At 36.3% G+C, this 12,166-nt stretch overlaps 1 protein-coding gene across 2 annotated transcripts in view; it reads left to right on the top strand.

Annotated features, from left to right (window-relative positions):
- BMPR1A (bone morphogenetic protein receptor type 1A) overlaps nucleotides 1–12,166 on the top strand; it is a 138,737-nt gene that overhangs the window by 68,174 nt on the left and 58,397 nt on the right. The window lies entirely within an intron of this gene.

Here is a 12,166-nt window from a genome sequence, read left to right as displayed (position 1 = left end):
CATCCTTGAGGTGATAAGTGTTACCTATTTTCATGAGATGTAATTAGTTGTTTTAGGAAACTACCCATGTTTTAGAGGAATTCATTCTATCCTTTTTACCTTGCTTTAGCAGCCTGAAAAATATGGTATCCATCATTAGGAAACAGATCTGTTTGGAGAAAGAAGTTTTAAAACATTCTTCTATTTGCTAAATAGAACATTTGAAAATATGTTCTAACATATCAGTGTGGCTATCTCTACTTCAGGATCAAATAAAACCTTTGTAAATTTTACATAGTACAATTGATTTGCAGTTCTTTTAAAGCCATATGCCTTCAGGCTGGTTATAGTGCTCTGTGTCAGAAGCACAGCTGTAATTTTTGACCTTTTGAACAAAATGTAATTTTTCATCCTGTTGAACAACTCATAATTTACAATTTCTAGGAAAAAGTTTTAAAATTTGTCGATGGAAGGAGGATCTTTGGGACTTCCTTATAGATCTGTCAGTATTTGATTTTAGTAACTTCTGTCGTACTGACATTGTTTACTAAAATCATGTGTGGAATTAAAACTCGTACCTAATTAAGGGGCTTCTGGGTAGTTCAGTTGGTCAAGCATCCAACTTTGGCTCAGGTCATGGTCTCTTAGTTCCTGGGGTTCTGGGCTGACAGTGTAGAGCCCACTTCAGATCTTCTGTCCCTCGCTCTCTTCCCCTCCCCTGCCAGCTCTCTCTCTCAAAAATAAACGTTAAAAAAAAAACCCTCATAACTGATAAAGTATATATTTTCCCCAATTTTTTTACTTTAAAAACTTTTAAAATAAAGTTTGAACAAATAGTAAAAACCCATTTTACCAGTTCACTTGCTAATAACCTTTTGCTTCATCTACTTTCTCTGTTTATAAAAACACATATACATTTTTTTTTTTTTTTACCATTTGAAAGTTATCTGCAAATGTCTTGAAACTTTACCCCTAAATATTTTAGCAAGTGTAAAGGAACAGGTTGTTTTCCTTAAGAGCTACATTATCATAGCTAAGAGATTTAATACCAATATAATATTGTGTAATATACTTCCCTTACTTAAATTTCTTATACTTTCTTTTCAAAAGAGTTCTTTGTAGCTATTTTTATTTATTTGTTTTTTAAGTAGGCTCCACACCAAACATGGGGCTTGAAGTCACACCCTTAGATCAAAAGTCACATGCTCAGGGCGCCTGGGTGGCTCAGTCGGTTAAGCATCCGACTTCAGCTCAGGTCACAATATTGCGGTCCGTGAGTTCGAGCCCCGCGTCGGTCTCTGGGCTGACGGCTCGGAGCCTGGAGACTGCTTCCGATTCTGTGTCTCCCTCTCTCTCTGTCCCTCCCCTGTTCATGCTCTGTCTGTCTCTGTCTCAAAAATAAACGTTAAAAAAGAAAAATTAAAAAAAGAAAAATTTGCATGCTCTACTGACTGAGCCAGGTGCCCCATTTTGATATTTGATCTAGGAACTAAATAAGGAATATATTTCTCATTTGGTTGTCATATATCTTTAGTTTTCTTTGATTGAGAGTTTCCATTATCACTATTCTACTGCCCCTTATCTCCCGCCCCCCAGTGGTCTTTTCTGAAATCTTACCTAGTTTTTTTTTAAATGATTTTTTAAAAATGTTTATTTTTTTTTGAGATACAGAGCACAATTGGGGACGGAGCAAGAGAGAGAGAGGGAGACAGAGGATCCGAAATGGGCTCCACACTGACAGCAGAGAGCCTAATGTGGGGCTGGAATCCACAAACCACGAGATCATGACATGAGCTGAGTTGGACACTTAGCCAACTAAGCCACCCAGGCGCCCCAAGGTTGTTGTTGTTGTTTTTTTTTTTAAGTAGGATATCCCACAATTTGCTGCTTGTATTTTTGTATTTCATGACTAGATTAAAGTTAAATTTTTTTGGAATGAATGCTATATAGATAGCATTGTGTATTTTCCATTGGATTATATCAGGAGAGGAAGTAAATTACTAATAGTCTGTGGTGATTTCACTATATTGTAGCGTAACGCTGTAATTGGTGTTCGTAATGTTAATTCTAAATAATGTTTATGCTTTATTGAAAAGTATAAACAATGCCCATTTTTAGAAGAATTGATGGACTCTTAGCAGTCTAAAATCAATTCCTGATGATTCCTCAGAATAGAAATTTTCCTGTTTATATAATGTAGTGAAACTATCCAGAGGAACTTGCCCCGTGGGTGCTTTTACAACTAATAAAATAAATGTTCTGTTGGTAATTTCTTATTATTTTATGGAAATAAATGGGTGATACATATTTCTTCACTGACTTAGGTTTACTTGGAAAGGGGAAGAAGATATATCAAGCAATTTAAATGCCCATGTGTACAGTGTGTATTGTGCTAATAAATTATAGAGAAAAATTAAAATGAAAACATAGAGGTGGTTTCCATGCTTCTTTGTGAGGAAGGATAAATTGGAAAAGAATATATGGATAGATCATTATTTGGGGGTTCATCCTGGGGCAGGTGGCTGCATCAAACTTCCTATGTGTGTCACTCTTAGAACAGATGGGTACCCATTGAAATAGCAGTCACTGCTTCCCAGACCCAGAATTTGTTCTAGGAACTGCTGGTTTCTTTAGACTTCTATTATGGGCACTCCTCATTTCTATAGGATACTGGAAACCACTGCAGAATTGAAGTTTTCTAGCTGATTGGAAAGAAGTAATATATCTTGAATAGTCTTTGAACAGTTATTTTGTTCAAAATCTAATTTAAAGCAGAGGTAAAACATTTTTAGGAAATAGAGTTTAAAAATGTTTAATTGCTTAGAAGTAATTCTAGATTCATAGGACATTGCAAAAATAATGAGAAGTCCCTTGTACCCTTCACCTTCCTCCAGTGGTTACTTAATACTACATGATGTACAATACCAAACCAGCAACTGACATTGGTTCATTTTATATGTATTGTGCTATGCCATTTAAGTATACATGTAGATTTATGTAACCACGTCAGCAACAAGGTACAGATTCTGTCACCACAAAGATCTCCCTTATGCCACCCACACAGCTGCCCCCATTAGTCTTTTTTCCATCTGTATAATTTTATCATTTTGAGAGTGTTTTATAAATGGAATCCTACATTATGTGACCTTTTTGCACTCAGCCTAATCCTTTGAGATTCACCCAAGTTGTTTTGTGTAACAGTAGTTTATTCCTTTTTATTGCTGCGTATAAGATTCTGTTGTATGGATGTACTATAGTTTAACCATTTACCTTTTGAAGGACATTTTATTTTCTCCAGTTTTGGGCTATTAAAAATAAAGCTGCTACTGACATTCATGTTCGTTTCTTTGTAACCAGGAGTGCATTTGGTTACATGTGAGTGTGTATTTCGTTTTTAAAGAAACTTCTAAACCATTTTCCAGAGTGGCTGTTGCATTTTACATTCTCATCAGCAATGTAGGAAGGATTCATTTTCTTCATATTCTTGCCAGAACTTGGTATTGTCCTGTTTTTTATTTTAGTTATTCCAGTGGGTGCTTAGTGATCTCAGTGTAGTCTTAATTTGCGTTTCCCTGATGGCTGTTGTTGTCCATATCTTTTCATGTGCTTATTTGCTATCCAAATATCTTCAGTGAAATCTCTCTTCATGTTCTTTGCCCAGTTTCTAGGTGAATTTTTTTTTAATGTTGAGTTTTGATATTTCTGGATATATTCTAGATATGGATCTTTTGTCACATCTATGGTTTGCAAGTATATTTTCCTATTCTGTGTCTTGTCTTTTCATCTTTTTAACAGGGTCTTTTGCAGAGCAAACAGTTTAATTTTGATGAATTCAAATTTATCCTTTTTTTTCTTATATAGATCATCCCTTTGGTGTCTTTCTCCGTTCCCACTCTCCACTCCCAATCCCACACAACCATTAATCTGTTTTCTGTCTCTGTGGAATTGCATATTTTGGGTATTTTGTATAAATGGAACCATATAACACATGGCCTTTTGTCTGGCTTCTTTCACTTAGCGTAATATTTTCAGTGTTCATATGTTGTATTGGAATTGATTCTTTTTATGGCTTAATTTATTTTTATGGATAAATAATATTTAGTTGGATGGATATACCACCCTTTGTGTATCTGTTCATGAGTTGATAGACATTTAGGTTGTTTCCACTTTTTTGCCTATATTCCGATGAGTTGGTGTGTACCTTTTCATCTCTACCTTCCTCATACATGTTGCATGTGTGTGCATACACGTACACACACACACGCACACACACTGCTGTTTGTGTGTATAGTTTTATTTTTAATAGTGGAGTGACTCTTTTTATAATTTTTATAACTGCAGGATATTTGGGATATCATTCTATATCAGCACAAATAAATGATTCTCATTCTTTTAAAGGACTGTGTAATGTTCATTGTGGCTATTTAACTGATCCCACCCTGATAAATACTTAGGTGAGATTGGATGGTTTTCTGTTTTTCTTTCTTATGTAACCAGCTTTAACCATACTTACACAAGGGTCTTTGTGGTGCAGAGCTCATTTTGCCTACTTTGGGATTTTTCTTATTCCTGTCATTTTTCATCAATCATTTATTCAAAAATACATGGATTATCTCCTTTGTGCTGGTCACTGGACTGTGCTTAAAACACAGGTAACACAAGTATTAGTAAAATGCAATTGCCGTACACAGGGGTTATCTTAATAAGTAAGACATACCTTTATTTTTTTTTTTTTTATTTTTTTTTTTTTCAACGTTTTTTTATTTATTTTTGGGACAGAGAGAGACAGAGCATGAACGGGGGAGGGGCAGAGAGAGAGGGAGACACAGAATCGGAAACAGGCTCCAGGCTCCGAGCCATCAGCCCAGAGCCTGACGTGGGGCTCGAACTCACGGACCGCAAGATCGTGACCTGGCTGAAGTCGGACGCTTAACCGACTGCGCCACCCAGGCGCCCCATGAGACATACCTTTAAATAGATCATCAGAATTCAGTGTGCTAAGCACTACAGTGTGTTATTACCAGACTCAGCAAGTTAGCAACATGTAGGGAGTGGAGAGGATTCAATGAAAGGAGGTATTTGAGATGGATCTTTGTGAGGACAAATGGAAGTTCACTTGGCAAAATATAAAGATAACATTTTGATTTTTGAATTAGAATAGCAAGTTCAAAGAAAGGGAGAAGCATTAAATAACTGGGCATATTTAGGAAATAGCAAATAGTTTAATAATGACCAGCAGGAGGCTTTTTGGCAGAGATTATAGTAGAAGATAAAGCAGGTTAAATAGATGGAAAGCAGATTATAGCAGTCTATAGATAGCCTTCTAAAGATTTTGGCCTTCATTTTATACACAAGTGGAAATTGTTGAAAAATTTTAAAGCACACTTGTATTTTTTTATTTATAGTAAAATTTTAGAGTTGTGCTGTAAATATTTTAGAATATTTCATCACTGCTCCAAATTTCCCACTTCTACCCCTTGCTTTAGGTAACCACTGCTTTGGTCTGATTGTCTAAATTTGCCTTTTCTAAATATTTCGTATGCATGGAATCACACGATACATGGTATTTTGCAACTGGCTTCATTTACTTAGCATGTGTTTGAGGTACATTCGAGTTGTAACATGTGCCAGTACTTTATTACCTGATAGTATTCCATTGTATGATTATGCCACACTTTATCCATTCACCAGTTGATGGACCTTTGGGTTGTTTTCACTTTTGGCTATTATGAATAATACTGCTGAGAACATTTGTGTATAAGTCTTTGTATAGACACACATTTTCATATCTCTTGGGTATTTCCATAGAGGGAATTTTGGATCATATAGTGAATTTATGTTTAACTTTTCAAGAAATTGCTGAACGGTTCTTCTAAGCGGTTGCATCATTTTATAGCGGTGTGTGAGAGTTCCAGTTTCTCCATGTCCTTACCAACACTTGGTATTGTCTGTCTTTTTTATTATGACCATTCTGGTGGGTATGTGGTGGTTTCTAATTATAGTTTTAATTTTTATTTTCCTGATAACTTATGGTGTTTACAATCTTTTCAAGAAGCACAGTTGTATTTTAGAAACAAAGGTACAGTGAAGGAGGTAAGAATGAAGGCAGGCTGCAGTGAAAGATGAGAGCCTGTACTAGGTGTGTATAGATATAAAGGAGACAGATTTTAAAGATATATCAGAATGGGCAGCATTTCTTAATTACCTCAATATAATAGATGAAGCAGAGGGAGATGAGATTAGTGCTTCCTAGATTTCCAACTTTGACAGTTGGGTAGGTGGTGGTGCTGCTGTTAGCCATGCAAGTGAATATGAGTGCATAAACAATTTTTGTGCTGGTAGATGATGGCTTTTATATTACTTCTGTTCTCTTAATGTGCCACTGGAATAACTATTTAATATTTAGTACTTTGGAAATTTGTATTAGTTCAAGAGAAGGATCTGGATTGAGATATAATTTATTTTTTTTTAATTTTTTTTAATGTATGTTTATTTTTGAGACAGAGAGAGACAGAGCATGAACAGGGAGAGAGAGACAGAGCATGAACAGGGGAGGGTCAGAGAGAGGGAGACACAGAGTCTGAAACAGGCTCCAGGCTCTGAGTTGTCAGCACAGAGCCCGACGCGGGGCTCGAACTCACGGACTGCGAGATCATGACCTGAGCCCAAGTCGGCCGCTTAACCAACTGAGCCACCCAGGCGCCCCAGGATTGAGATATAATTTAGATGAGTTATCATTGAATAAATAAAAGTTGAATTCATGAAAGTAAATGGCGTATTGGCTTCTAAATCACTGTATTTGCTGGGTTACTTTTGGTAATTGAAAACTGGTTAAACAATAAAAAGATTTAATATAATAAAAAGATCCAACCTAGTTAAAACATTCAAGCATTATAGCATCACCAAGGACCCAGATTCTTTCTGTCTTTTGATGCAGCCATTCTTTTTTTTTTAATAATTTATTTTTTAATTTACATCCAAGTTAGTTAGCATGTAATGCACCAATGATTTCAGGAGTAGATTCCTTAATGCTCCCTTACCTATTTAGCCCATCCGCTCTCCCACAACCCCTTCAACAACCCTCTGTTTGTTCTCTATATTTAAGAGTCTCTTATGTTTTGTCCTTCTCCCCATTTTTATATTATTTTTGCTTCCCTTCTCTTATGTTCATCTATTTTGTCTCTTAAAGTCCTCCTACGAGTGAAGTCATATGATATTTGTCTCTCTCTGGCTGTCTAATTTCACTTAGCATGATACCCTCTAGTTCCATCCACGCAGTTGGAAATGGCAAGATTTCATTCTTTTTGATTGCTGAGTAATATTCCATTGTATACATATGTCACATCTTCTTTATCCATTCATCCATTGATGGACATTTGGGCTCTTTCCATACTTTGGCTATTGTTGATAGTGCTGCTGTAAACATTGGGGTGCATGTGCCCCTTCGAAACAGCATACTTGTATCCCTTGGATAAATACCTAGTAGTGTAATTGCTGGGTGTAGGGTAGTTCTATTTTTAATTTTTTGAGGAACCTCCATAGTGTTTTCCAGAGTGGCTGCACCAGTTTGCATTCCCACCAACGATGCAAAAGAGATCCCCTTTCTCTGCATCTTTGCCAACATCTGTTGTTGCCTGAGTTGTTAATGTTAGCCATTCTGACAGATATGAGGTGGTATCTCATTATGGTTTTGATTTGTATTTCCCTGATGATTAGCGATGTTGAACATTTTTTCATGTGTTGGTTGGGCATCTGGATGTCTTCTTTGGAGAAGTGTCTATTTATGTCTTTTGCCCATTTCTTTACTGGATTATTTGTTTTTTGGGTGTTGAGTTTGATAAGTTCTTTCTAGATTTTGGATACTAACCCTTTATTTGAAATGTTGTTTGCAAATATCTTCTCCCATTCCATTTGTTGCCTTTTAGTTTTGCTGATTGTTTCCTTAGCTGTGCAGAAGCTTCATTATTTGTTGGGTTGTCTTCTTAGGCCATCTCTTTCCTTATGGTCCTAAGATAGCTGCCTCATTCTGCTTGACAAACTCAAACCCAGAGTTGCTTGGAAAAAAAGGTTGGGGGATGGAAGGGGTTTTCACCCAAGTGTCTTTTTTTCATCATCCAGAAGCTCCCCAGCAATTTAGTCTCTTGTCTTACTGGCAAGGAGAATGGAAATTGCCACAATTGGCTTAGACCAGAGCTTTCCAAGCCTGGTGTTGAGAATCTTTTTCACATATCTTTTGGAAGGAGCTTTTCTCCCCTTGCCTTTTGGTTATCTGCTATAATTAAGATAGGTAAGGTTTTCTAGACAGGCTGGTTTCATATCATTGAGTTGTTGCTATTCAGTACTTCAGATCAGCTAGTATTTGTTGAAATCCTACTCTGTGTCATCAACTGTGCTAGATTCTAGAATACAACAATGAATAAAAGCTTAGAGTTTGGTATGGAAGTATGCTTAAGCAGAAGAGTGCTACATAGAATCGTGCACTGTAGTTCATTTGTATTGTGGGTTTAATACTGCTGTTTAAATCTTTGCTTTTATGGGAAAGGCATGTTAAGTTGTAAAATCATGCTTATATTCAATTTGTAAGTGATGTTTTAGAACACAACCCGTCCATAAGTTGACCCTTCCTTTCTGTGTTATGTGGTACTAACCTGCTTTATTATAGAAGTACTTGATAGGGGCGCCTGGGTGGCTTAGTTAAGCATTCAACTCTTGATTTTGGCTCACGTCATGATCTCATGGTTGTGAAATCAAGCGCCATGGTCAGGCTCCATGCTGGGAGTGGAGACTGCTTGGGATTCTCTCCCTCTCCCTCTTCCTCTTCCTCTCCCCTGCTCTCACGATCTCTCTCTTCTCTCTCTCTCTCAAAAAAAAAAAAAAAAAAAAAAATAATAATAATGCATGATAAACCTAAATTACACTGCTCATTTGAGTTACTTATAGCTAAAACTGTATTGTATTTTTCTGAAGCATGATGTTGGAATTTTCCAGTTAGTGTACCAAAGGTTGTAATATTAATGCATTTAGTTTAAGAGCCCAGCTGGAATGTTTTGTCAAATATTATTTTGTAGTTTGGTTCTGATTTTTTAAAACGGTTATAAGAATGCAGTGATAGTGTTAACAGCAATATTTGTCCAACATTTGGGGTACTTTTTATGGTGCTTGGAGAGGAGAAATGAAGATGAGAAGGAGAGGATTTGGAGTGGTAGAAAGAAAAAATATGCTGTCAGTATTGCTGATTTTGTGAAGACTAGGAAATGACCACTTTTTGACATTTTGTACAAACTCAAAAGTAATCTTAAATTTTGTCTTATGAGTATATTTATCAAAAGCATATGTACACTATTATTTCTGTAAAGCAATTCTTACATAGGAGTGAATGGTCGATGTCCTAAAACGTCGGAGTCAAAGATGACTATAATATCCTTAGTTCGTGTTTGTCACTGATGGGTTATGTATGGTTAGTGATCTTTTAAGTACCCCAGTGGTTTATTTATTTTTTAAACATTTATCTAATTCTCTTTAGAGAGAGAGCATGCAAGAGACAGCGAGCTCGTGAGCAGGAGAGAGACAGAAGATAAGGGAGAAAGAGAGAATCCCAAACAGGCTCTGTGCTATCAGTGCAGAGTCCGACTTGGAGCTCGATCCTCCCACCGTGGGATCATGACCTGAGCTGAAATCGAGTCAGCCACTCAACCGATTCAGCCACGCAGGTGCCCAGTACCCCAGTGGTTTAAAGTTTAACAACTTTTGGGGTGCCTAGGTGGCTCAGTTGGTTAAGCGTCTGACTAGATTTCAGCTCAGGTCATGATCTCCTGGTTTCATGAGTTCAAGTCCCACATCACTTTCAGCCCTGACAGTGTAGAGCCTGCTTGGGAATCTCTTTCTCCTTCTCTTTCTGCTCCTCCCCTAATCATGCTGTCTCTGTCTCTCTCAAAATAATTTTTAAAAAAGTTTAACAACTTTAATAATTTTGAGAACCGTGAGGGATCTGTACATTTTGGTGGCAAATAAAGGTATTTTGTAAAGATAACGTGGGATTAAAATGCACTTTTCACATTTGTTTGCCCATATTTACCAACTTTGAAATTCTAACATTAGCTCAATCATAAAACATTAGAATATATCTAGAAAGGTTTGTTTTTCACTTATTCTATCATTAAGAAGCTCTGATGTGTTTTTAAAAGAATTATTTTTTCTTCAATGTGTTTTCCAGCACTAACAGGCTTGAAAATTTCAGACACAAAATTTTTGATGAAAGTATTATCATACTTGTTTAGTATTCAGTTTTGACTGGATCTTTGTGGTTGTTAAACCCAAGTTCATAGTGCTAAAAGCCTGTGGTATATTACCTTGTAAGTTAAGTGATCAAAGCTGCACATGTTTACTGATCTCTGCTTATAGGACTGTAGCACTATATTGCAAAGGTTAGGGAAATCTTTAGTTTATTCACACAGTTTTAGTTTGTAAAAAGTGATTTGCAGACCTGTACTGTGAAGCATATCCTGTCCTTTGATTAATCTTTTATTTACCTCTTAGTAGTAAGGTCACATTTACTTGGTTTTCATTAGTTGGTCTTAGATTCAATCTTTAGACAGTTATATTTTTTTGTCATTTATTTCTGCATTGAGAGGATGGAGGGAGGATAGAAAATTCAGGCAGGATCTTGGACTTTGAAGGTGGCATATTTCCAGATTCTTTAATTATGTATTTTTCTTTTTATTAACTTTAGACTTAGCCTAAAGCTTCAGTTATTTTTTTTCACACCAAGGAAATGGTGTTGTAATAAATAGTGCTGTAATAAACAATGGTGGGTAAGTGGTTCACATGTTAATTTTATTTGATCCATTGGAAATAACCTGGTAGAATTAGAATCAAGCCATGTATTTTTAAACATAGTCATTTTGATGGATTGTTTTAACCTTTAGGAGAATAGGTTAATCTGAGCTTTGCTTAATATAAGTGATTGCCTTCCCTCTTTTCTTCCACACACACCATTTGGGAAGAATGGAGTTGTTGGCAAAGAGGGGCTTTCGAGGAAAATATTTGTCATTTCTAAAATGGAAATACAATGCATTTATTTTTTGATTATATAAGGGAAATTTTTTAAGACTGTGAACATCTCAGAAAAACAAAATCCTAAACAGTGTATCTCCATTCCTGCCCTCTTTTCTCTAAGTGATATTCTAAGAGTTGTATAGTCCTGTCAGTACCCTGAAAAATGTTAGGGACCAGTTAAGTTGTAGGTAACCAGTGCATTGCGAAGACAGTAAAAGCTCTTAAATGCAGACAAAGCATTGCTAATTGCTTTCAGGGTCAGTCTGTCTTTAGTTGGACCATGAAAGATTTAGCATGGTCCTATGGCAGCCTGTCTGCTGAGTGGAGACTCTTGTCTTTAAGAAAGCCTGCTATCTGATATGCTAGACAGTTTCAGGTTGCCCAGTTTACATGAATTCAGTCATTATTGCCAAGAGTATTAAACCTCAGTGTGACACAAATGATACTTCTAAATGCACTTGAAGACAAAGGCATTTTGACCTTGCAGTGGGACATAGGTAGTGTTCATGCAGCTTAAAATTTTTCCTTTTACAATATGAAACAGAATACCTTGCTATTTGAAGTTTCAGTTAAAAGATACATTCAACAAAATTATTTGCAAGATCTCTAAGTAAACAACACACTTCTTTAAATAGATTTAAATTTTTCATTGTTTCCCTCTTCCAGATTTGTGAATTTTGTCTCTTAAGGCAGCAGGGGAACTGAATGTCAGGGGTCACATAGTTGTAACCCATCCCCTGGGCTTAGACCAAGTGATGCGATTCATTCCTGACCCCTCCAGTTCCTGATATTCTAGGGGAAAGCTTGACTGAAATGAAAACTGCTTACAGAGATTTTGTGATAAAAGTGAAAATAGGGATATTAGCTGGGTGGTCAAATATAGTTTTGCCGAAGTAGGGGTTTGAATGTTGTAGAATTATAGATTTTAGTGTTGCTTCTAGCTGCTCCTGCTTTTCCAGTTTAAGATGTGATTTTTTTTTTTTTCAAAAATCTAAGCTGATACAGAAATTTTACACGTGAGTAACTTTTTCCACAGAACTGCTATTATCTTTGCAAAGTTGAAAATATGCAAAATGGGAAACTTCTTTGGGCAGAGGTTGGGAAAATGCTAAAGCAATAGGTTAAAGTACTT

The sequence above is a fragment of the Panthera onca genome, chromosome D2, assembly GCF_046562875.1.
Source record: "Panthera onca isolate mPanOnc1 chromosome D2, mPanOnc1 haplotype 2, whole genome shotgun sequence".
NCBI classification, from domain to species: Eukaryota; Metazoa; Chordata; class Mammalia; order Carnivora; family Felidae; genus Panthera; species Panthera onca.
Note: the sequence above shows the minus strand (reverse complement) of the source record. Positions and strands in the feature narration are given on the sequence as shown.